Source organism: Cyanistes caeruleus, chromosome Z (genome assembly GCF_971803275.1).
Source record: "Cyanistes caeruleus chromosome Z, bCyaCae1.hap1.1, whole genome shotgun sequence".
Taxonomy (NCBI): domain Eukaryota; kingdom Metazoa; phylum Chordata; class Aves; order Passeriformes; family Paridae; genus Cyanistes; species Cyanistes caeruleus.
In genome coordinates this window covers 38,456,830-38,479,369 of record NC_141732.1, presented here as the reverse complement: position 1 = coordinate 38,479,369, position 22,540 = coordinate 38,456,830, and the positions used below count along the sequence as shown (strand labels likewise).

General features: G+C 39.6%; 1 long non-coding RNA gene across 1 annotated transcript; it reads right to left on the bottom strand.

Moving 5' to 3' along the window:
* Nucleotides 1-16,595: 16,595 nt before the first annotated feature.
* Nucleotides 16,596-20,490, bottom strand: LOC111941771 (uncharacterized). The gene is made up of 2 exons (XR_002870251.2): nt 20,359-20,490; nt 16,596-16,850 (listed from the first exon to the last, which is right to left on the bottom strand). It is a non-coding gene; the product is annotated as an uncharacterized LOC111941771 (long non-coding RNA).
* Nucleotides 20,491-22,540: the final 2,050 nt, after the last annotated feature.

Below are 22,540 nucleotides of genomic sequence, written 5' to 3'. Positions count from 1 at the left end.
CAACAAAACAAGCTCGTCACTGCCTGCCAAACTTGCCATTTAAGTTTATTGTTTTGGGAAGATTGCCACACCTCAATGGCTTGATTTTCCAGTGGGATCAAGGTCAGAAGGATCCACTCTTGATCATAGAGTGGGTATTCCTCAGTCACCAGAGGTCCAAAAGTATCACCAGGCCACAAGAGTTAATAGGTCAATTGATCTGGAAGGCCAGGGCAAGAATGCGAGGACTGGCAGGGTGTGACTTCGCATGCATCCATCTACCACTTACCCTAACATCAGGTAAGTTAACAAAAGTGGTTCTGGAGCAGTTACTTAGGGAAAATGAGACACTCCAATTTGCTCTAGATAGCTACCCAAGACAAATTTCAATTCATAATCCTGGACATAAATTATTTAATTTGGCATTTAAATTAGTCCCCAAGGAAAAACAAAGTTGGAAGCCACTCAATGCTGTGACAGTTTTCACAGATGCATCTGGAGCAGCCCACAAGTCAGTGATGACTTGGAAGGATCCTCAGACTCAGAAATGGGAGACAGATGTAAAAGAGGTTGAGGGCTTCCCTCAAATTATTGAGTTAGACGCAGTCATCAGAGCCTTTGAGAGGTTTTCTGAACCTTTTAATCTAGTCACTGATTCAGCCTATGTTGCAGGAGTAGTATTTAGAGCTGAAAAATGCTGTTTTAAAGGAGGTCTCTAACCCTAACCTGTTTAAGTTACTCTCAAAATTATTTTATCTTGTTTCCCACCAAGAGCAACCTTTCTATGTGATGCATCACACACTTATTTTCCAGGTTTCATTGCAGTGGGGAACAGAAAGAGCAGACGCCCTGGCCGCCCCAGCTGAGATGGTCAACCTGCCAGACATCTTTCAGCAGGCAAAGCTGAGCCATCAACAATTCCATCAAAATGTGCCTGGCCTAGTACGCTAATTCCATCTAAAGTGGGACCAGGCCAAAGCCATTGTAGCTACATGTCCCAGTTGCCAAAGGTATGCAGTACCAACCTTGAGTGGTGGTGTAAATCCAAGAGGCCTCAACAACTGTGAGGTGTGGCAGGTGGACATGACTCACGTCCCTCAATTTGGCAGGCTGAGGTATGTTCATGTTTCAGTGGATACTTTCTCTGGAGCAGTCTGTGCTTCTGCCCACACAGGGGAGAAGACCACAGATGCACAAAAACACCCAGTGCAGGCCTTCTCTGTGATGGGGATCCCTAAAGAGATTAAAACAGATAATGGTCCCACATATACCTCTAAAGCCTTCCAGGAGTTCCTGCAGAAATGGGGAGTAAACCATAAAACAGGCATCCCATACTCCCCCACAGGTCAAGCCATCATTGAGCAAAAACATTGGTCGCTCAAGAGAGTCCTAGAGCAGCAGCAGAGCAATACCACCAGTGATCCACCACAGATTAAACTCTGTAAAGCACTGTTTACCATAAATTTTCTAAACAGCTCATTTGAACACCTTAACATGCCTGTTGTCAGGCATTTCAGCAGTAACACACAGCTGAAATTGAGAGAACACCCCCCAGTTTTAATAAAGAGTCCTGAGACAGCAAAAGTAGAGGGCCCATTTGAGTTAATCATTTGGGGTCGGGGATACGCTTGCGTGTCCACGCCCTCCGGGTTGAGATGGGTCCCTCAAAAGTCGGTCAAACCGCACACCCCCAAGCCCGTACCACGATCAGCTCAGTCCACCAAAGATGTAACTGTGGCTTCCCTCCAGAGGCACTGGCGCCAAGGAACTGGAAAACCCGATCCCCTAATTGATTGTGTCAGATTATCCCTGACTGTTCTTTTTCCCAATGATTTGTCAGAAGATTTTAGTTAATGTTTACCAATGAAGTCAATCCTGTAGCAATATCCACACGGCAGTCCTGGTGGAGAAATGTGTTCTCCAGATCAGAATCTATTCCTCAATGCCAATACCTTCTTCTTAAGCAGAAAACGGGGAGATGTTGCAGTGTGTTTCTTGTTAATGGTATGTTCAGTTATTACCTAAGTTGATGGTTTGGTCCAAATGAGACCCTCCCACCCCACACTGTCAATCTACCCTGAGCCTCCTGTCAATGTGTCTTAGGCCCACCGCATGCTTGGAATTCCTCTTCAGAAATCCCCTAAACGGACTGGAACATTCATGGCTGCACTTTAACTGCTAGTTGCAGGTTGATTATGAATGCCCAGTGCACCATTTAGTAAGAAAAAAAGCAGAATAAAAGTGTTTTTGCAAATCCACTTTTTCAAACTCTGTTACTTTGTAAACTTTTAAACTCTACTGCTTCGGCAGCAAAACAGTGTATTGAATTGAATTGAAGATGGAGCTTTTGAGTGAACTGCATTTCCTAGCTGCAGCAGATTATATAAACCTAGTTGTCCATTCAGAATCAGAAGATGCTGATACAGGAGTTGAGAGATTCTGATTTCCTTCAGGCTCCTGACATTAGAAAATCAGCTTAGATTTTGTGATTCCATAACTAGGTCAGCATGAAAACAGTATTGATTCTTTCTAGACAGGCAGACTAATATGTGGACATTAATATCTGGAAAGTTAAAAAAATTTCTCTGCAAGGAGACCTTTCTTGAAGAATAGTGGATATAGATATTGTGTGATGGCTTTGACTTAAGATGCTGTAACTGATAGAGTGTGTCCCAAGAAGCCCAGAAGGCATTACGTTACTTCAGCAATCTGATCATGTTGAAGCATATCAATATTGCATGCAGTGCTGCTCTGGAAAGACATTGTTTAGGATGAGGAATTTGTACTTACATTTCTATTCAGAACAGACAGAAAGGTCCTGCTTTTTTTGTGGAATGGGACCTGTATGTTTATAATAAGGAATAGTGATGTGCATGCAAGTGGTGTACAGGAAGACGGTGATGAGTCGTTCGGAGTACTACTGGAGATCCAAAGGCTTCTGTTCTCTGAACCACATGTTTACGGTAAAGCACATATAAATTGGATGCTTCAAATAAGTAATAGACAGTCTCTCCCTTCAAAAGTGAAATATATGTTTCTGTATGAATATGTGGAGGTGATGGTAACCGATTAAAAAGGCGATGTGCAATGTGCTGCAAGTCTCGAGGAAGACAACACATGCAAACAATTAAAAAGAATGAACTGTCATTAGTCACATCCTATGTGAAATGGAGCTGATACACTTTCTGTGTCTTAGTTTGCTATCTGCTTTTGAAATGCATTCCATTCTGCCCCTAGAAAAAAACATGAAATATTCATCATTGAAGAGGCAGTCTGATGGGAAAAATGAGGTATGATGAAAAGGTGCAACTGGTAGCACTATTACTGTGGGGAAGGAAATAAAAAGACTGATACAGAGTGAGAACAGTTAATTCCCTGATCTTTTGAGGTGACAGCCTGCTGCAAAAGATGTTATTTTATTCTATGAAATATTAGAATTTAACATTAAATATTAATATTAAATATTAATATTAAATGTTAATGTTATTTTTAATTAATTAATATTATTTGATGCTTTTAATTAATATTAAATAAGTCCTCTCTCCACCAGAATCTCACTGTATCTATGAAGGAGAGGTAGAAAGCTCCTATGGCTTGCTCTAAGAATTTGTTAATTGTTTGATTATCTGAAAAATCCTTCTGCAGGATTTCTGGGAAATCCCAGAGGTGCAGTTGCTAATTTATATGGGTACTTTATATGGGAACTTTTTCTGTTTGTTTTTTTTTTCTTATGCATGGTATCAAGTCTACAACAAAAGACAAACTTCAAAGACTAAACATATAAACCAGTATTTTATATGCAGTTAAACCAACCAGCTATATGCTAAATAACTCTAGATATTTCTTAGATGTTTTGTAATAACATACAGTTGTCTAAACTGTGTCTCTACTTATATTGTGTGATACAGCATATATCCATTGCTGTGATCCATTATTTGCATAATTGACACTGATCACAGGGCTGAAAAGTGACTCATGGTCAGTACTGAGAAATACTGCTTCAATGCAAGAATGTCCATTTGGCTAGAGGGAAGGAAGGCTTGCCGGCTCTCAGTTTGCCCCTTCTGCCTTGGCAGGCAGTCCCAGTCACATTAAAAATCTCAACATATGATTTGTATTAGCAGAAGCTAATTTAGGGCTCAAAATGAGATACACAAAATGTTTTCTCCCTTGCTTCCTCTCACCTTCCTGTGCCTAGCAAAAATGCAACTTTTTCTGCATTCTCTTCTGCTGTGGCTATGTTCAATACTGCTGCTATAAAAAGAAAACTTAAGCTTGGTTTGGTTAACCTGAGTAGCTCTATATGCTGGAATGGGTGAACTAATTCTCACTGCAGGCATCAGAAGCCAGGAGGGATTACTGATATCATTTTACAGCTGGAGGAAAAGAGACAGGAAGGTTGAAATACTTTATTCATGGCCAAAAATGAGTCAGAGAAGAGATGAAAGGCCTTGGAAGATCCTGTCCTCCTTAAAGCTAGCTATAGAATAAGTTTTGTTAGCCACAGTCTGCAAACCCATGCGTTTTTTCCTTCCATTATAGAGGAAGTATGCTCCAAGACTTCAGCTCCTAATGGCTGGGCTGAGGAAGATAGACATAGGTAATGCAGACTCAGTTTGAATTCCTGCACCTTCTTTTGAGGTAAGCTCCTGAATGCTCCACGCTGCTGATCCCTCCCTTGATATTTTCTTTTTTCTTCTCCATTTTGTATGAATATGGACTTTATTGGACTTTCTCATGCTCAAACAACTGAGCCTGGAACTTAAGTTTATATCACTGCTCTAGACTGATCTCACTGAAATCACTGTCCGAGAGATTTCTCAGGTAAGAGGTTATTCTGGAGTGCAGCAACTGCCTGTAAAAATGTTGTGCAGGATTTTCTTTCTTCTGTGCTGAAGTGAGGTTTTTGGCAGAGTGAAGCTCTAGAAAAGACTTCTGTGAGGAGCAGATGGTATACAAAATTAATCTGTTTCAGACTTCTAGTCTTCAAGTAACAGTTCACTCCAATACTACATTCTTACAAGCATGGTTTTGAATTACACCTTATTTTGAAAACAAAAAAGCAAAAATGTGGCTATTGCTATTCTTTCTGGTCACAAAGTGAAAAAAAAATAAAAAATAAAAAGCAGCCAAGCTTATTGAATTGCAAATTCATAGAAGCCAGTTGCCAGGCTCTGTTTTCATTCATTAGCTTTTAATCCATTCTGTCTAACCAGCAGGATTTAAAATTGTCTAACTAAATGATGAAGGGATGATGCAATTGAAAAGCCATTAATGCTGGCTGCAATCCCTGCAGAATGGATCCTGGGCTTGCTGCTACAGCCCAGATGCTGGATTCTGGGGTGCACAGCAGTGTACAGAATTTCCCAAGGTGCAGTCTTTATTTGCAATCATGGGCTGTCACAGCTTCCTTCTGGTTCCTAGGATTTTCTTTTAAAAATGCCCTCAACTAAATTGGATCCGCTGAAGGTGTGGGCACACCTAGACTCTTGTTGATTAAGTCAGAGTGGAAACCATTAGCTCTTTGATGAAGTAGGGAATTCAGCATCTGAGGAACCACTGAGATAATATTTCCATAACCTCTTATCTTACCTGGAATCAGGAGGAGTTTGTGCTGAGTGCTTCAAACAATTTCCTGAAAGTCTAGCAATACTTGCCAATAAGCCACTTCTTTTTACTTTTTCTCTCTTTTTTTTTAAAAGCCATGGCTTCCTAGTTGCTAAAAATGGAGCTAGTTACAGACTCACACTTTTGCAGATAATATTTCTGGTAAACTGCTGTATTTTTATTCATCCCTGCTTTAGTAAACTAAATTCTCAAGCAGTCCCTTATGGCAATAAACCAGATGGAAACAATAATTTGCATATCTAAGAAGAACGCCATGCAGGCTATTCAGAGATAGAGGGGAAAACCACAGAATATTATACATAAATTACTGTAATTTAGCATGTAGTAGACAACAATTGTTTAATTTTATTTAGCTATCTATTTATTGATTTCTATTGCAAACTACCTTAAAGTAAAATCACAGAGTCACAGAATGACTAGGTTGGAAAAGACTGTCAAGGTCATAGAGTCCAGCCCAAGCCCTAACACCTCAACTAGATCAAAGCAGCAAGTGCCACATCCAATCTTTTTTTAAACACATCCAGGGATGGTGACTCCACCACCTGCCTGGGCAAACCATTCCAAGACTTTATCACCCTTTCTGTAAAAAGGTTTTTCCTGATATCCAGCGTATATTTCCCTTGACACAGTTTGAGACTGTCAAACTCATTCTGTCAGTTGCTGCCTGGAGAAAGAGACCAGCCCCCATCTGACTGCAAACACCTTTCAGGAAGTTGTAGAGAGTGACAAGGTCACCCCTGAGTCTCCTTTTCTCCAGGCTAAACAACCCCAGCTCCCTCAGCCATTCCCCGCAGGACTTGTGTTCCAAGCCCCTCACCAGCCTCGTTGCCTCCTCTGGATGCGCTCAAGTGTCTCAACGTCCTTCCCAAACTGAGGGCCAGAACTGGACACAGTACACCATAACGTTTTCAGAATATACAATTATGATTATTAGTACTTAGTTCAACTGTTTATCTTTCCAAATGACACTATTATTCATAAAATCATAGAATGATTTACATTGGAATGGACCTTGAAGATCATTTAGCTTTAACATCTCTGCCATAGGCAGGGTTACCTTCCACTAGACCAGGTTTTTCACAGTCCAATCCAGCCTGGCCTTGAACATTTCCAGGGATGTTGCATCCACAGCTTCTCTGGGCAACATGTTCTAGTAGCTCTCCACCCTCACAGTAAGGAATTTCTTCCTAATGCCTACTTAGACCTAGCTGCTTTGAGACTTTTAAGTGATCCCTCCTTGCCCTTTTAAAAGGTATCTCTCTGTCTTTTTGTAGGCTCCCTTCAGGAGGAAAGTTGCACTTAAGTCACTCCAAAGCCTTCTCTTTTCCAGGCTGAGAAATCCCAATTCTCTCAGCCTGTCCTCGTAGGAAGGGTGCTCCATCCCTTTGATCAACTTGGTGTCCCTCCTCTGGACTTACTCCCACAGTTTTGTGTCCTTCCTGTGCTGGGACCCCAGAGCTGGATGCAGGGTTCCAGGTGGGGTCTCACCAGAGCAGAGCAGAGGGACAGAATCCCCTCCCTCCCCTGCTGCCCACACTGCTCTGGATGCAGCCCAGGACACGTTTGGCTCTCTGGGCTGGGAGTGCCCATGGCTGGGTCATGTCCAGCCTCTCACTCACCAACACCCCCAGGGCCTTCTCACAGGGCTGTTCTCCATCTGTTCAGCCCCAGCCTGTGCTGATACCAGGTGTTGCTCTGATCCAGGTGCAGCATCTTGCAGTTGGTCTTGTTAAACCTCATGGGGTTCCCATGGGCCCAGTTCTCAAGCTTGTCCAGATCCCTCTGGATGACATTTCATCCTTCGGGTGTGACTGCACCTCTCAGCTTGCTGTCATGTGCAAATTTGTTGAGGGTGCACTTGATCCTTTCATCTGTGCCATTGATGAAGTTATTAAATAGCACTGGTCCCAATATGGACACCACTTGTCACTGATGTCTATCAGGACTTTAAGACATTGACCACTATCCTGCGGATGCAAAACCATCTGAGTTGATTTATTTTTCAACTTAGAAATACATTTGTCCACAGAAAGTGAACATGATGAAACAATCTTAACAGGTCTAATAAGGGGCATTTTAGCTCCAGATTTCACTAAATAAAATCTAAATTAGTCATAGCTGTAGTGTCTTACATTTATTTTCTTTAGACTCTAGACTTCACACCTTAGAGAAGTGAAATTTATCTCAGTAATGAAGTTTGATTTATGTTTAAAATGTGCTTAGAGATAATGATTGTAATCTGATGACCAATTACTAGGTTTTAGATACTTTTGTCTAATTCAAATATGACAAAGAGTGGCAGTTACAAAAAATCATAGCTGACTATCCTGGGCAGGCTTTTTTTTAATTTTTGTTAATTTGTTTGTCTTGGAGATGGGTAGGATTTTTGTTTTGTTACAGAGTTGGGGTTAATTTAATTTTTTTTTTCCTTTTACCAGAATGAATCATCACAAAAGGCATTCTCAGTCTTACTTTATGCAGAAGAAAAAGTTATACCATAGTAGATAAGTGCTTGTATCAGCACTTGGTTGTAAGGAGGTGGCCTGAAATCAAACTGAAAGACACCTTTCTCTGTTTGAGTGAGCTGTACTAGCACAGTAGAAGGTAGTAGGTGAATACAATGAAGCAAGGAAATCATATGGTATTTCCTCTGTAAACTAATAGTTTCTCAGCAGAAATGCTTCACTGTGTTCAAATAATTGTTTATATGACAGTTGAAATATATGTTCTGTGAGGCTGCAGCAGAGGTGAGGCTCTCTGGGGATATTTTGTGCGGATTGGATGGCTTTACATTTTGGACAGATGTATGTTCTAGTTCTATGACTGCTCTTTTAAGAGAAACTTTGGTTTTGGCAAAGCAGTAAGGCAAGTCCTTGGGAGATTTCCAGTTGGTGCTGTTGGTCCTGACACAGCATTTTCTACTTATACTGTGTAATTTGCCTGCCCTTTGTCTTCAACCACGAAAAAAGATATTAGGGATAAGACAGTTCCATCAGTGTAGCCTCTTTGAAATGAAGACTGCAGGGAAGGGTTTGCGTGGTTTTGACCCTTATATTTGCCATTTAACAATATGTTTAAATAAAGATTAGAAGAAAGGAAGAAACTGCATGTAGAACATTTATACTTAATATATATAATAGAACATATATAATATATAATATATAATAGAAAATATGTAATATGTAATATATAATATAAAATAGATAATAGATAATAGAAAATATATAATTTATATTATATTAATACATAATAGTGTAATTATATCAATATATAACATTATAATATATAGAATATATCTAACATATATTATATATTATAAATTATATAGAATAGAGAACATTCATACTTAATCCCCATACAAGTTCTGATGTTTGGCCCTATGTCAGTCCATTTTGACAGTTTGTTCCTCTAAACTAGCACTGAGTGGATGTAAATTATACTGTATATCAATAGCTGCCAGCAGGAGTACCCAAATCAGAGGAACCATATTTTCTCTTGTCCCTGCAACACAGCACCCTGAAACTGCTGAGGGGAAGGGAGGGAATTAGGGACAGGTGAGGTATGCTTCTTCCTCACCTCTGCATAAACAGCCAGGAGTGATTATGATAGCTGCATCTGGCTTAAGCTGGATTTTGGAGTGCTGCATCCAGCTCTGGGGTCCCCAACACAGATTGGACATTGACTGGTTGGAGTGAATCCAGAGCATGCTCCTTGTGTAGAGGTACCTCTCAGGGTTACTCCTTGTAGCTGAGGCATTCCTTTGCTGCCACAGGTTCTTGGTAGGTAATTAATAGGATGCTAAACTTTGAGATTTTAGCTAAGTGATATAAAGCACTATATATATAATCCTTTAGAGATAAACAATCAACCACATGTAGGACTAAGTCTGGATATACCCCCACATAAACTGAAACAGGAATTTAGAATGCAAGGGGGCCCTTTCTGAGTCTCATGACTCAATGGGAAGGTCTCACTGAGAGTTTTGCCTGACTGTGTCCTCTATACAGCAAATGTTCAAGTGTACCTTGCCGTCAAATGTCAAATCACTGTTGCAGTTACTGTTGTACTTTGTTCAACCACTGTTTTATATCAATAGTAATACTTCTCTTACAAGTGAAACTCATCAGTTATTCTGTCATAGTGGCAAAAGACTGGTTGACATATCTGTCTTTTCCCAGAGTTCTTGTCTAAGCAGTACTTTCTAGGCTGAACGGAGAGAGGCTGTGATATAAATCCCTTTCAGTCCCTTATGTTGATCAAAAAGGCACAGTATTGAACACTTGGCACTGTATTCACTTGTTTGATATATACACATACTTATAGTCTCCTTTTATGATTATATCAGATCTAATACCACAGTCTGTAATATGAATGTCCATACGTATATGCTGTTTATTTCATTATCTTTTCTCCAAGAGGCTTTCCTCTATATACAGTATATTGTTTAGTGAAAGTAGAATTTAAAAGGCATGGGTGTCTTTGTTTCCCACTGCAGTAAAGCTGTTATGAACCTGAGACTAAACTGAAATTTTATAACCACTTTTCATTGAGCAACCTCAGTCAACCAATTTTGCATTTGCAGAAGCAGAATATTACACAGGAGTTTTTAGCTGTTCAGTAAGGAATTTTTCTCAGATGTATGTACTGTATATGAGTTGAATCTGTCTCTTAATACTCTTCAAATTATCTTTAAATTGACCAATGTGCTGGAAAGTTATAAGGAAAATATAAAGACCCCAAGGTATGTGTCTGTGTGAGAAGGGACAACTGTATCTTTCAGGAAAAAAAACAAATCATGCAGCAGGGTGATGCAGAGGTCCTCTTACACAGACAATGTCTCTTGCCTTGATATATTGGTATTTTTGATAGCAAACAAAATACAAAAAATACAAAAATACATTCTTTGGGATTCGGCTTATTTATACCAACTGTAAAAGACAGTTTCCATTTTGTTGCTAAACAGCTTAATATGGAACAGAGGTTTGCAGCTGTGTCTGTGAACAGACTGAACTAGGAGCAGTTTTAAAGTTCTCTTAGATCAACTGCTTCTTGCCTGTTATACTAAATATACTATTAAGAGAAAGCTCACATGCTGTGGGAAACAGAGATACACAGTCCCCAGTAGATCACAGCTGCTACGGTGCATTCAGCAAACAACATTTATTACAGTGGTTTGTGTAATGTGGTCTCTTTTTTCATATTTGGTGCCCAATGAATCTCCATTTCAGTGGAGTCACAGAACAGGTAGCAAGAGACCACACTGGGCCATCTGGTCTAACTCTCCTGTTCAAGTAGGGTCACCCTAGAGGACTGCAGCCAGGTAGGATTTGAGTTGTCCAGGGAGACTATACAACTTCTCTGGACAATCTGTTCTGGTGCTCACTCACCCGCACAGTAAAGAAGTTCTTCCTCGTTCGGGTGGAATTTCCTGGGCATCCGATTCTGCCTGTTGCCTCTTGTCCTGTTTCTGGGCACTGCTGAGAAGTGCCTGTCTCCAGCCTTTCGGCACCCTCTCTTCAGATATGTGCAGATATTGATGAGATCCACCCATTTCTGCCCACATCTCCAGCCTGTCAAAGTCCCTCTGAGGGACACAGGCCTCTGGCTTATTGGCCACTGCTCCCAGCTTTGCTGAGAAGGCATCTGCCCCTTCACCCAAGCTACTGATGAACACTGGGCCCAGTGTGGAACCTTTGGGGACACCACCAGTGAGAGGCCTCCAACTACATCCTGTGCCACTGACAGACCCTCTGGAACTTTGCTGTCTAGTCAGTTCCAAATCCACATCACTGTTCACTCACCCACTTCCTGAGTTTGCCTACAAGAATGAGAGAGTTGAAAGACTTGTGAAGCTGAGTTTTGCCAATCTTTTGGATGTTCAATGAAGAAATGGAACCAACAAAGCTTAAGAGAATAAAATACTGGAAAATTATGGAAATGCTGGAAAATTATGTGTGGCTAAAAAAAAGAGGAAGTTAAATAAAATGCACTGACTTTTCTTTTGCTCTTCTTACTTCCCTTACCCTGAGAAAAGCAGTACCTAAGAGTTAAAGAAACTATACGTATAATCTCCCTGTGGTAAAACGGCGTTCAGGTTCCTCTGAATGAAGAGTTAAACCTCTTACATTTTCTCCTTCCCACTGTATGTAGCTAAGTGTGTAGTAGTTAGGCTTATAAAACACAATACTTGCAAAATGGGGTGAATGAATTCAGGAATAGAAGCCTTTGTGTGAGAAGTGTTTATGTGTTTTGGCTTTAGTTAGTACCTTAATATATTTTGTATAAGATTAAAACAAAACAGAAAAGCAACAGTCCTGTTGGAACTGTTCTTGCTGGGAGTATCCATCAGGCTTACTGCATGTGGCTGTTCTAAAAAACAGAAAAAAACTTAAGGAACACTGCTGTTTCACATGAGGCAAAACATGACTAAGAGAAGTAATATTGTGGACACAATAAAGAAACAACTGTCTTGGTAAATTAAGCTCAACTCCCTCTTTGTGATAACTCCCTCTTTGATTAATCTTTGATTAATCTCTGTTAATATCACTAACAGCCAAATAGATGGTTTCTATTTTGTGGACATGTTTCTTTCAGGATTAACTGAAGCCTGGATGCTGGGCAGTGGACTGGAAATTAAGAGGACTGTACTCCTGGTCTGCTTCTTGGTCTCACTGCTCCTGAAGAAATAATTTAACTGTTCTGGTTGTGAAGACCGAGGTGGAAAATTTCAAGCTGAGGTCAGTGGGACAGGAGTGTTCACTGGTTATGCCTTGCTTAAGGGAGCTTGTTGAAATGTTCCATCATTCATTTAATTATTTTATTTTATTTTATTTTATTTTATTTTATTTTATTTTATTTTATTTTATTTTATTTTATTTTATTTTATTTTATTTTATTTTATTTTATTTTATTTTATTTTATTTTATTTATTTTATTTTATTTTATTTTATTTTATTTTATTTTATTTTATTTTATTCTCTGGTTTGGTCTAGTTTGGTCTGGTTTGGTCTGGTTTGATTTGGTTTGCTTTGGTTTATTTAATTAACACACCAGTAAGTTGGAAGCTTGAACCATTTGGCCTGAGAGAATGAACCAGAGGATATGTGGGGATTGTGGGGTTTTTGGCAACCTACCTTAGGAAAGAAACTTTACTTGTCTCTTCAGAAAATGCAGGGGTTTTTTTTACTTTCTTTTGTCTCAGAACTCAATTGTGTCTTTAAATAGCTTTATCTGAGTATCTGTATGCCAGTTGTAATGAACATTCATACTCAGAAAACAGTCCAAGTCCAAAAACGTACAAGCAAGTGTCATAACAGAGAAGTTTTAGCTGGTTGTCTAGATAAGAAACAGGTGAGTTTTGATTAATCACACAGTTTATATCCTTGGTTTCACAGCAAGGTCTGTCCATGAAGGAGAAGCCAAGTGCTCTGTGAGATCTGCTTCCTTCAGAAGGAGCTATGGGTTTGGGATCAGGAGTTATCTGTGAGGGGCACCTGCTAGTCTTTTACTTGGAGAATCGGTCTCCATGGCACAAAGACTGAGGATGCAGGCTGGCCTGACTGAACTATAACAGAAATAGAGATGTGCTTGTGGCAAGACATACAGAATTTGGGACTGTTCTGCATTTCTTGTAGCAAGTTGTTCTGATTTTCCACTTGTGTGTTTGAAACCTGGCTTACTGACATGAGAAAATTTTCTTGTATGTGCAGTCAGTTTGTCTCCTGGTCAGCAAGTCTGCAAGAGAGTGAGGAACAGCAACATGTGACAGTCGGACACTTTGAGGGTTTTGATGTAAGTGTGTGTCCTGATGATTCTAAACTGTAGAAATATCAGGTGCCTTGCTCCATTTCTGCAAGTTTCTACTGTCTTGGCAATGTTAGGCAAGAAGGAGGAAATGATCCCTCTGGCTGAGGCAGTACCAGGGACTGAAACTGGAAGGCGATGTCCCCGGGCACCCTGACCTGCATGGCATGGCAGTGCTACAGAGGTGCCTGGCAAGTAAAACTTCAAGCTGGTTAGGTCAGTGCTATGGCCTGGCTCAACTGCTGGCAGGATGGACAGGGCACAGACCATAGTGGCTCTGAGCAGCTCTACTTGGAGCAACCTTATTTCTGATGGCCAGTGGGTTCATGCAGCCTGTCATGCCCAGAAGGTCGACAGGGCTCTGTAGTGTGGACGATATCCCACTGAGCATTATGAGCACTGTGAGCAGAATGGAAATATTTTAGTACCACATATTTTTTGCCACCTCTGCGAAATACTTTTTTTCAGCAATGCATCTCAGATCACTCCTCCATATTGTTTTTTGAAGTAAATTTGCCTAATTGTAATGCATGCGGTATTTGGATATGTTAGGATCAGCCAACAGCATCTGCCTTTTCCCAGAGTTGTGGATGTTTTCCCTGCTATTAGAAATTAAATTCTGCTTTCAATTTTGAAGTGGGCAATAGTGCCAGATTCTTTGTGCCGTATAGCTGGCAAGCGGCTGAAATATTTAATTACTTTTTCTTTCTCAGATCATTAAAAGGTCCAGAAATACGTTCAAAAACTTTAGCCTCGGCGTATTTAATTTTTCAAACAACTTTCTCCTATATGGATTGTGTACCTATGTGAGTGAAGTGCTGATGTCATGTAACTTCTTGAAAAATTTGCACAAGAATGTAAAAATTTTTATTAATTCCACAAGCCAAATGCTGCATTTAGCTTCACACACATTAAAGTAACTGCACAAAAACATTCCTGTAAAGGAGGTTAGAAGCCAGTTCTTATAAGTTCATTTCTATTTTAATACTTTTTTCTTCCATACTAGATACACCTGAAGATTATTCTTAGCTCCAAGATGAAATAATGACTGTACAGTTCATAGAAAGTACATAGGTATGGCTCTTGGCAATTAAGACAACCCCCAGGCCTGATTGTCAAGTTTGAGAAAAACTGGATGCAGTCATGCTTCATCCCTCTCCTTACAGCTAGGCTAAACACAGTATTCCTTTGAAAGCGAGCAAACAATGTATGATCAAATTTTGTTTTAAAAAAACACTTTACTACTTAACTCAATGCTAGGACATTTAAAAAATATTGACATCAAAGTAGATATCAAGGGTATTTTGCTGGTCAGATTTTTAAAATGTGCTAACACGAGACAGTGGAATTCAGTAGAAGCACCACAAGGTAACTGAAGTAATTTAGGAGGAATATGCACTTTTATTGTTGCACTTAAATGAAGAGAACATTGTTTCAAAGAACAGTAAAGATATGGAAAAAAAACTAGTGAGTTTTGTGAACTGAAATATCTCCCCCTGTGATTAAAAGAGTTATTTCAGAAATAAAGATTAATAGCCACCTCTGCACTGAAATTTTAAGTCATTGAAAACATTTTTTAACAAAAAAAGTTGCAGCATTTATATAAAGAGTTGATATATCTAATAGTGGCAGGCAATAAGATTCGTACTTTAGAGGAGGACTGTTTTGCAGAAAACAGAAAGTACTCTTGTATTTCTTTGCATACACTGTGAAATCATCTGCTTTTAGAAGTGCTCATATTGTTTTCTTTTTAAGCTGCTTTGGAGTTAAACTTCACAGGTATTTTAGCACATTTATTTAATTATGATCTAGTCAGGAAAAACTGAGATTTCAAGCTCTATCAGAGCAAATCACATAAGGTAAGGAAAAGGTTTATTGAACACTATAGGCTATAATCCTGTATAATTTTCCTATATAATAGGAAAATTATTAAGGTAACCTCTGAGGCTAACCTATTATTTCAGCATCACCGCTTGGTTAAAATAAAAAAGCACTTAAGGACTCCATTCTCCTTCTTAGCAAGTGTCTGATAAAATTCTCACTCTTGGATGACCAGATGGGTTGGTTTTTAGATTTTTCTCTGTCACACATCCTCGTCCCTAAGAGTCATCAAATTGAGATGAGGTAAACAGAGACTCTGATGCTTAATTTTAGGTGATGGGTCTTGCCTACTTTGTCTAGTTCTGTTTAATCACCCATGTCTAGAAAACAGGAGGCTTCTAGAAAGTGATTAGAATGACTAGTGACCAGTGACTTCTAGGAGTGACTGAGCTAAAGATGCCTCATATGAAATTGACACTAGTTCTTTCCTAAAAGGACCTACCTGGACTGCATGACTTTTTAAATTTAAGCTTGCACTTCACATGAGCAGTATCTACTGTAAAATTAAAAAAATTCTCTTCTAGTCGGCTGGAGCATGTCCAGAAAAGACCAAAAAAAGATGATGAAAGATCTGGAGCACAAGTCCTATGAGGAGCCCCTGAGGAAGCTGGGGCTGTTTAGGTGGGAGGAAAGGAGGCTCAGGAGTGACCTTATCACTCTCTACAGCTGCCTGAAAGGAGGGTGCAGCCAGGTTGGGGTTGGCCTCTTCTCCTGGGTAACCAGTGACAGGACAAGAAGAAGTGGCTTCAGGTTTCACCAGGGAAGGTTTGGATTAGATGGAAAGGGTGGTAAAACATTTGAACAGATTTCCCAGGGAAGCAGTAGCATTGCCATCCCTGGAAAGCAGATGGGGTACTTAGGTACATAGTTTGGTGGCAGACTTGCAGTGTTAAATTAATGGCTGGACCTCATGATCTTAGAGGTCTTTTCTGACTTTAATGGTTCTATGATTCAATAATCACACAGAAATTATCACAAGAGTGTTTGTTTATGTCCTTTTGACGCTTCATATTCCACTCTAACTGAAAGAGGAAAAAAAAAAAAAAAGAATTAAAGGGCTTCAGTGCAATGACTGCATAACTAGAAAGAGTCAGGATCTCCCCCACCTTCCAAAATTACTTCTCTTTGAAAGATGTGAGCTGTGGCATGCTGACATACCCCTTGGAAAGTTGCATTATTGAGAATAAAGTATGAACTGGTTTGTTATGGGTTAAACCCAGTAGGCAGCTCAGGCCCACACAGGTGGTGCTCACTCCCTACAGAAGAAGAGAGGTTCAGAAGGGCAGAAATAAGAAAACTTGTGATTGAGATAAGGACATTTTAATAGGTGGAGTGGAGAAAGAAAACAAAATATGATAAAATTCAAGTGATGAAGGAGCAATCACACACCACCAGCTGCCTGCTGTTCAACCAATCCCTGAGCAAAGGTGCCACTGGAAAACATCGTTTCAGTTTAATTGCTGAGCATGATAGTTATATATGAGATATCCTTTGATGACATGGCATCAGCTGTTCTGTCTATGTCCTCTACCATTCTTGTCTGCCCTCAGTCTACTTGCCTGGAAGGGAGAAAGAGAGAGTGGGAAACAGAGAAGGACTTGGCACTCTAAAGCACTCTAGCAATAGCTTGGAAAAGAGTCTGTTATCAGTGCTGTTCAGAGTCCAGAGTTGCATTTGCAGTATCTTGCACCATAGGAGGTGATGTGAAGAAAATCAACTCCACTCCAGACAGACCATGCCACTAATTAAAAACTCTACATCTTTCCTCACCTAGGGGATTCTTAGCTGTTCAATTGGTAATGTAAATGATTTAAATATTTCCCTTTGCTCTGCTTTTTCCTAAAAGGTGTAACTAAATTCATTGTGGAGCTGTAACTGAAGATGTCCTGACACAGAGCAAGAGAGAAGATTGCACTACAACAAAGAAAAAACGATCTCTTTCTCAATGTGGCAGCTGGTGCTAAGTTACTTGTTTTCAGAAGAATAGTTTGTTTCACCTACTTTATCTTTTCACACTGCTTTGGGGAACTTTCTTTTTGGGATCTATGTATGTTTTCAAAGCAGTCTATCTGATTTCCAGCAAAAACATGTATCACTCTGCTTGAAAACATTTGAATGACTAGCAATCTCCCACTGAAACCTGTGAGACACTGGCACTTGGGTATCTGAAGATTTGAGCTTTGGAAGCTTAAGAAGCAAACTTTCAAATACTCTTGAAATAAATAGGAGTTGTGTTGCATTTCAGTGGGATTTGAACTTCCAAGTTCAGAAATTACTTTAGAAGTAGAATTGTGGGGCTTTTGAAAATTCTATCCTGGCTTCACTGAAAAGTAATTGATCTGATCTAGCTGAACTGTAACACTGTTTGAGGTCCTTGTCATTGCAGTTGACATTCCTTGGATTAAAAAAATAAAAATTGTAAAGATTGCTGCCTAACCATGAAGGCCAAGGCCTAAAGAACTTTCTAATACACTAAGATGTATTATCTCCATTTATTCCCAAAATTACCTATGCAGACACAATCAGAATTGTCAAATAGACATTTAAGTGTATCTCTAGGTGGTTAATTATCCTTTATGTACTCTTTAATTTGGCTTCATGATGCAATACCTGTAGCTTTACTTTCCCTGTTTAAAAATGGTTTCTAATATTACTGCTGCATGACAGATCTTTTTTGAGAAACCTCCACAAAATTAAAAGGCAGAAACTGCTTTTAAATTCTATGCCCTATAGATACAGTGTTCCTTGTTTTAATGTTTGTTGCATAATCTGTAATTCTAAGAATAAATAGATACCTAAAATAATATGGGTACTGCTCTGTATAAGTATTGTCCTAAATTTCTCTAAAGTACATGTGTTCAAATAAATGAGGAAAAATTAAAGGTTTAAAATTATTCCACAAAGGTCACAGATGTTTTACATGGTACACAAAGTAAAAGGCCACTTTCTGAGCTCTGACAGACATTCCTTACTACAGTGCATAGATCTTTACATATAATGACACAGAAGTTCCATAGCTGGAAAGGATCATTGTTGCACAATATACCACTCATATAGATATTCCTAAGGATTAAAGAATTAGTCTCTGAAAAAACATGTTTGTCCTTGTTTTAGGAGGATTACATTGTCTGATGTACTCAAGTCCAGACAGGAAAAGGATTCTAGAACTGAATCAGAAGCAAACCCATGGCAGGCAAACTTGATAACTCTGGCTACTTTGAGGAGAAAAAAAAAGTGAGAAAAAGAAGAAATCTCTCTTTCCCAGTTTGCTTCTTTCTCTCCCTGTATGACAATATGCTTGTCATCCATCCCTTTCTTTCAATGTCCTATTCTACCTGCACCTGTCCAAAAAGGAAAAGGAATTAATTTAGAAATTACTTTGTTATAATAGAATTGCACCATCCTAATGCTGTGTACAGGACTTTGTAAGATGACTTAGAAAGCTCTTGCAGATTACAGATACCAAGAAGCAAGGATCTAAAAGATGATCCTCAAAAACAGCTTCTTTTTAATTTTAGATCTGTTCTTGGCACAGAAGTATGTCAAAGCCAAAACAACTCATTACTTTCTCTGCTTTTCTATTTCTGCTTGGTTCCAGATCATCTGGGAAAGAAAGGTACACAATTTCTGATGCAATTTAAGAGTACCAGTATGACAGTAAGTATGGTTGATAATGAATTTAATTTTTATATCGATTAACACTCTCCACAGCAAAACAGTACATTGCAAAAGTACAGACTTCTTGCAGAGGAATCAACTCAAAATGTCCCAAAAGATGGCAATTTTTAGTGGTGATTTGTACTGACATTACAAGCAAAATATGCTCTTGTAAAAATTTCCTTCTGAAAAAAAAATGACATTGAGCACATGAAATTAAGATCTTATTTAGGCACACACAAATACTGAGAGAAACTTGTGTGAACCAAAGTGATTCTTGCAGTATAAGCACCTATACAACTGGACAATATACCTGACAATTATATATATATACCTGATGATTTACAGCCAATATGCATGGGAATACAGAAGATGAGAACTTTTTAACTTAGGAACTCTTTTGTTGCTGAGCTCTATTTTCCCTATTGCAAAACAAGAGAGAATGCACCTAAGTGTCAATCGCAAACTCAAAATAGGAAGTCACGTTTGGACTGTTGCATCTGATTTTGACCTCCATGGTGCAGGGGAACATGACATTGAAAAAACTGAAGTGAAGATCACCATGGTCCCCTAGATGAGGCACCTGTCATATGAGAAGAGGCTGACAGTGTGCTGGGTTTGTTCAGCCTGGGTAAGAGAAGTGCAATGGGGAAATTTCATTGCAGTCTTCAGATACATAATGGCAAATATAGAGGATATGGAATTATATTCTCCTTTAAGGCCTGTAGTGGTAAAAGGAGAGGCAGCAGACAAAATCTGCAAGAGAAATCCTGATTAAACACACATTAGCTTTTGCCCATGAGGATGACAAAATGCTTGAAGAGGAGCCCAGAGATTCTTCATCCATGGAGGTATCCAGAATGTGACTGGTCACAGCCCATCTGGCTGGTCTGAATGAGGTGTTTGAAGCAGATGATCTCCAGATAGCCCTTACAACATATTCTGCTCTGTGACTCTGTGGTCACCTTAATGGAATTTAAAAAATACCACAATTATTTGGGGTCTTTTGATTTACTTAGACAGTGGTTTCCTAATGTCCATGTTTTTATATTCTTCCATTCTGGTTTTGCTTTGGTCACATGTGTTTTGATGCAGATTCATTGGAGGATAAGCTTGTAAATAATCTATGAATAATTGCTTACATATTCCCATTTCTTGTACTCAGGAAAAAAATTGATCCTGTAAATGTCATAGATAATTCTTTTTAAATTATTTCTCTTATAATTCAGCTTCTTCAGCTCAGCAAGTGTCTAGAAGCAGAACATTATTTTTTCAATTAATTGGCTACGTTTCATTCAAAAATGTTTGAGTTTTCTTTTTACTGCCTTTGTTTTGATAGTCAGGAGTGAGGGTTTTAAACGGTCTATACTGTACATTCAAGTTACAAACTTGGCAAACTATTGCTCTGACCTTTAACAGGACTGATGTGAACCAGGAGTTGCAGAGCTGAAAGGAATGGATGCTTCTTAGAAAGACTGGAAATTACAGTTCCACTTGTAAAGGTTAAGATTTCAGTTCCTGAGGTAGCAGCACTGCAGCAGACTGGAAGGAATAGTAAACACAGGCTGCTATGAGTGAGGCTCTGTGAAATTCAGCGACTATGGAGGGTTGGCTTGACCTGTCATCTGTTTTCTTATTTCGTGTTTATGTGTATGACTGTAACCTTTCGGCTGCACAAATAACATCCAGATCTTTGGAAAGCAGTTTGTGTTTGTGTTGTGTGTGCTGTCTGTCTGACAGGCAAAGGCTAATCACCATCCCCTACTGGCAAAGCCTGCAGAGGAGCAGTAGAGATAATAATTAATTGAAAATGTTGTATGACAACAATTCTCCTGGGCTCATGAGTCTGTCTAAAGTAATTTAAAATAGATTTTTGTAAGAAAATGAACTAGTATCTCAAATGATAAAAATCATAATGAAGGGGTGCAGGTGGGGAGTTGCTTTTGCTTTTGGCTTGTGCAAGCACCTGTGAATGAATCAAAGCAGCATTCATCTAAATCCATTGTATTTTAAATAAAACCGATCCACTGCTCAAATGACAACAGGATACTGGGCTATCTAATCATCATCTGGTAGTTTGTGAGAAACATTTTGGAAAGTCCCACCTCCCATCTGTGTTTAGATTTACACTGTTATATGCATTAAATATATACTCCCTTGCTAATTCTTCAGTGGAATAACATTACTGCATTTGTGATCTATGAGGTAAGGACCTGTGGAGAGGCCTCTCTTCCTTGGCCTGCAAAGCACAGTGCTGTATGTCTACAAGAAATAGGAACAATGATGAGAGACCAGAGAATCCCACCTCCAAGAAAACCTAAAACAACCAGCAGTCCTACTATATCTGAGAAGACTGATACAAAACCACTGTCAATATACAGGAATGTTTATGGAGTAAAATCATGGTGTGCAGCCAATAGTAGCCTTCACTTCTAGGAGCAGTAAGAGCCTGTGTACATGCAGTGGCTCATAGGGCTTCCACAGAAAAATCCTATCACTTACTTAGCTTTAATCTGGCCAAATTATTATAAGGAGGTCAGTTTTAATCATGTAAGTTTCTGTATTTTTATAGTGGTTAGCATGATGGTATTGATGTGGATCTGCTACTAAATACAGAGGGGATCCTGTTAACAGGACACAGAGAAGGCAGTTACTGAACACCTACTTTGGATAGGTCTTCACTGACAGGATCAGCCCTCAGAAATCCTTGACTCAGGAGACCAGGGTAAAGAAATTTTGGAAGGGACACTTTCCCTTTGTCAGGGGGAGCTGGGGTCACCTTGAGAGAACATCAAGGCAAACTGGACACCTAAAAATCCGTGGCCCCTAATGGATGCATCCAGAAGTGCTGAGATGCTGCTCATCTCAGAGATCCTTTATGAAAGGTTGCAATGATACAGAAAGGTTCCTGAAGTCTGAAATTAAGTAAACATCACTCCAATCTTCAAGGACAGGAAGGACCCAAGGGACTACCAGTTAGACAGCCTCTCCTAAATCTTCAGAAAGGATGGAATGCTTCACTGTGAAGGCTGTCAACATCCATATGGACGGCAAAACGGTTATCAGAAGCAGTCAGCATGGATTCACCAACATAAATCAATCTTGACCAATCTGATTGCCTTCTACAATGAAACAACCACTTGGATGGACAAGATGAGAGTTGTGGATATCGTCTACTTTGACTTGAGCAAAGCTTTTGACACTGTCTTACCAAACATCCTCATAGGCAAACTTGGAAAGTGGGTGAGCAGCAGTGTCTGAATAGCAGCTCCTGGAGTGTCATAATCAGTGGCAGAGGGTCTGGTTGGAGACCTGTTACTGGTGGTGTCTCCCAGCGTTCCATACTGGTCCTAGTGTTTACTGTATTCATCAATGACTTGGATGAAGGGGCAGATGCCTCCTTGGCAAGTTCACTGATGACACAAAGCTGGGAGCAGTGCCTGACAGCCCAGAGGGCTGTGCAGCCCTTCAGAAGGACCTCAACAGGCTGGAGGGATGGGGAGAGAAGAAACATTTATAATTCAACAAAGGCAAGTGCATGATCCTGCACCTGGGGAGGAACCACCCCAGGCACCAGCAGAGGCTGGGGGTG